Genomic DNA, 3966 nt, shown 5'->3' on the forward strand with positions numbered 1-3966 from the left:
CTGAGCATTTCAGTCTTAGACCGAAATAGAAACCCTAACCGGGTAATTTCTTGGATAAAATATTATTGGAGAATTATAATCATGGAAAAATATTAATGAGAATAAAATTATTCAATTATTTTATATTACGATCTAAAAAGTTTGATTTTTGTGTGAAAAATCTATAAAAATATATTTTTGTGAAAAATGCTTATTTAGCCAAAAATAGAATTTTGGTTAATTAAATTTCATGTGTCATAAATATAATAGTGTGACCACTTAAATTAAATGGCAAGACACATTTAATTAGGTTAAGAATTCAATTTGGTGAATTAAGAGAAAAATTACCACTTGGTAATTATCCTTGAAGTATATGATTAAGTGGGAGATTAGTAAGTTAATTACGGGTAATTAAGAAAAAAATTGGGTTAATTAGAGGTTAAGCGGGCAGCAGCCTAGGAGGGGTAATATGGTCTTTTTACACATCTTGGAGTTAGTATAAATAGCAAAAAAGTCAAAAAGTCTTCATTTGATACATATTTCTCTCTAATGGTTGAAACCCACTATGGGTACTCTCTGAATTTTTTCACCAAACTTCTCACACAACTCTCTCAATCTCTCATCCCTACCCATCTCTAAACACTATCCTACTCCCCTTTGTTGGTTTTAGAAGTTAGAAGAAACTACAAAGGAAAAAAATTCAAGAGGTAAAATCCTAAGCTTTTGATGTAAGTTTTTGTTAGTTCCTTCTTTAGTTTTTCTTTCTCACTTGTTAGTGTGTAATAATCTGATTGTTGGTTCTTTGGGGAGTATAAATATGAAGGTTGGAGGCTTTTTCAAGGAATAGAAGAGTTAGAGACAGCCCAAACCCTACCAAGAGTCTACAAGAGGTATATGGTCACAACTCAATGTATTTATTCTCAAATTGTGTATAATCTGTCTTGCATGTGTATTTTGATGTGTTTAAATTCATTATTGGGACTGTAATTTTGGCTGATCATGTATGCATGGACATGAAGGTTTGGTTAAATGTTTAGAAGTGGAATTCAACATCCCATATGGAATGGTATGATTTTATATTAAAAATGTTTAAGAATTGATTTCCAAAGGATCTAGAAAAAATTATACTAACTTGTTTCTGGATTTTATTAGTTCCATTGTGTATTTTAGGAAGAGTATATGTTCATAGTGTATAGAAACGTTCAAAAATATTTTGCAATGAGCAAGTTATGATTTTTACAAAATTATTGTGCAATCTGGAAAAATGGCTTTTAAAAACTGTACAAACAACCGACTTTGGACTGTAAGTTCCATTAGTAAATTAATTTATTTTTAGCTAAATTTTGAACTGAACACTCTTTTGATATTGGTAATAAAATTGATAAAGTTTCAATGAAAAATATTGAAAGGGATAGGAGATACGATTTTTCAAAGTTGGGTAAAAATTCTGGATTTTTAAAATAGATCTCTAGATAGTCATGTTTGTGAATGCTTTTCACTAAGTAAATAATTATCCAAATGACTTAATTTTTTTATGAACAATTTTCACATACCTTAATATAGACTTAAGAAATTTCAGAACTAAATAATGAACCAAATATATTTTATGATCTCTCAAAGTTTAAGAAAAATGTTATTATTTCCCTGAGCAGTTTTAAAAGGTAATCTTTGAAAATAGTTTTCACTAAGTAAAAATGATTATTTTTGTATAAAATTTGGCAAGGCACTTCTTGGAATAGCTAAAATTGATTCTGAAAAGTTTGGGAAGTTTTAGAGGAATTGTTTTCAAAATATAATTTTCTAAAGTTGGCAACTTAGAAACTAAAATGACAATTTTCCTACTTAGAAGAAAATGAGGATTTATCTAAAAGTTATATTTTCAATCTACTTTATTCTTAATAATTATAAATTTAAGATTAGCACACTAAATACTTATTATGATTAATTTGGATACTAGAAATTAATAATTTTATTAATTAATGAATTTTTGTAATAAGAAATTAAAAAAGGGTCCAAAGTCCTAATTTTTAAGAAAATGAAATAAAATACAGTTTTAAAATAAAATCAATTTTGTCCTAATTTTTCTTAAAAGCAATCAAAAATTTTATCACCATTTTTATAATTATTTCTTAATCAAATAAAATTGACTTAGTTTATCAAAGTGTACAATTTAATGATTTTACTAAAAAGTATAGATTCTTGGTAATTTATCAAAGAAATGGTAAAATTGGTAAAGCTAAAGTGCTTCCAATATATGTTTTTCTGGCTAGGTCCGATAGATGAAACAGAGTGGAAAATTTGTATAAAAGCTAACTTTTGAATAATTAAGACTCGTTGTGGGAATTTTTTTTTTAACCTTATGTGTCATCTCACGGCTTAAAAAGTGTGATAACTCTTCAATAAAAAGTTATTTCTTGTGCTTTTGAACTTATAAATGTGGAAAAATCGATGGTAATGTTAGTTTATTATTAACTATTGTAGCTAACTTTTGTGTTTGTATGATCTTTGTTAGTTTAACTGTTTTTGTAGGTTTTAAGAGCTAATGGGTTGAAAATAATAGTTTCATAGATAGATATTTGTACAAAGAATAAAACTAGAATTATGAAATTATCTAAGCTAAATTTTGATGCTGAAATGTCAGGTTTGTGGTAGCAAAGCAGATTTTGCTGAAACATTTTGATCAGGTTGCAGTTGGAATTTTATGCGTGCTTGGAAATTCATCAAGTGAGCGGGATTAGTGGTTGAGGTGGCAAGTACATAGGGCATGAGTCAATTAGGAAGCAATTATCAGATAAGGGAAGGAAGGAAGCCCACGTGTGAATCAAAGAAGGGGTAATTTTGTAATTAGATAACTAAATTGGGAAACCTAGAGGTACAAAGAAGAGGACCAGCCGCACAAAAGGAAGTCTACCTTTTTTTGAGAAAAAAAGAGAAAAGGACAGAAGGGGTAATTCATCTTTTTAATATTTAGTTTATCTTACAAACAATCAATTTAATTGTTAATACCTTTAAGTTGCTTAGTAATGGTTTTGCATATTTTTCTATTTTGCAATCCCTGTGGAGATGATTTACTTATCATTGTATTACTTGTGTGATTACGTGCACTTGCGTATTTAAATCAACTAAATTTTCACAACAAGTTTTTGGCATTGTTGTCGGGGATTGAAATTTGAATTTTGTGTAATATCAATTACTTTGCAATTTATTTTTCTTTGTTCATTCTAACCTTGTTTGCTTGTTCTTGTGTTTTCTCAGGTTATCCATTGTATGAACGAGCAAGAAGACCTTGAACTAGCTCCTATTGACCCCGAGATTGAACGTACATTTAGAAGAAGATGAAGGGAACAACGGGCTCAAAATCGCCTTAATATGGCTGAAGAGGTTGAAGGAGTTAATGGTGCTAACAATATCGCTAATGCGATTTCTATGGCCAATGATAGATAAAGAGCCATAAGGGAGTATGATGCGCCTATGTTCAGCGATCACAATCCGGGCAAACTTAGGCCTGAAATTCAAGCACCCCAATTCGAGTCGAAGCCCATGATATTCCAACTGTTGTAGACAATGGGTCAATTTAGTGGGCTGCCTACAGCGGATCATCATCTTCATCTTCATTCATTTTTGGAGGTGAGTGATTCCTTTAAGCTGCAAGGCGTTACTAAAGAGGCCTTAAGGTTGAAATTGTTCCCTTTTTCTCTAAGAAGCAGAGATAGAGCTTGGCTCAATACACTTCCTTCCAACTTAGTGACTACGTGGCATGAGCTAGGTGAGAAATTTTTGATGAAGTATTTTCCTCCAACGAAAAATGCTAAGTTTCGGAATGAGATTATTTTTTTCAACAGTTGGAGGATAAGTTGGTATGTGATGCTTGGGAGAGGTTCAAGGAGTTATTGAGGAAGTGCCCACATCATGGTATTCCACATTACTTTCAAATGGAGACTTTTTATAATGGTCTCAATTCCTCCAAACGCATGGTTTTGGATGCTT

General features: G+C 30.6%; 1 long non-coding RNA gene and 1 other non-coding gene across 3 annotated transcripts; one reads left to right on the forward strand and one right to left on the reverse strand.

Annotated features, from left to right (window-relative positions):
* The first annotated feature begins 549 nt into the window (after positions 1-549).
* Positions 550-3960, forward strand: LOC133789950 (uncharacterized). 2 transcript variants are annotated; one of them, XR_009873804.1, is made up of 4 exons: positions 550-686; positions 803-869; positions 2621-2926; positions 3235-3960. It is a non-coding gene; the product is annotated as an uncharacterized LOC133789950 (long non-coding RNA). The 2 variants fall into 2 exon arrangements; XR_009873803.1 differs by lacking the exon at positions 550-686 and having other exon boundaries at positions 705-869.
* LOC133793227 (small nucleolar RNA R71) lies at positions 3790-3895 on the reverse strand. Its single transcript, XR_009874682.1, has one exon. It is a non-coding gene; the product is annotated as a small nucleolar RNA R71 (small nucleolar RNA).
* Positions 3961-3966: the final 6 nt, after the last annotated feature.

The sequence above is a fragment of the Humulus lupulus genome, chromosome 7, assembly GCF_963169125.1.
Source record: "Humulus lupulus chromosome 7, drHumLupu1.1, whole genome shotgun sequence".
In the NCBI taxonomy this organism is placed as follows: domain Eukaryota; kingdom Viridiplantae; phylum Streptophyta; class Magnoliopsida; order Rosales; family Cannabaceae; genus Humulus; species Humulus lupulus.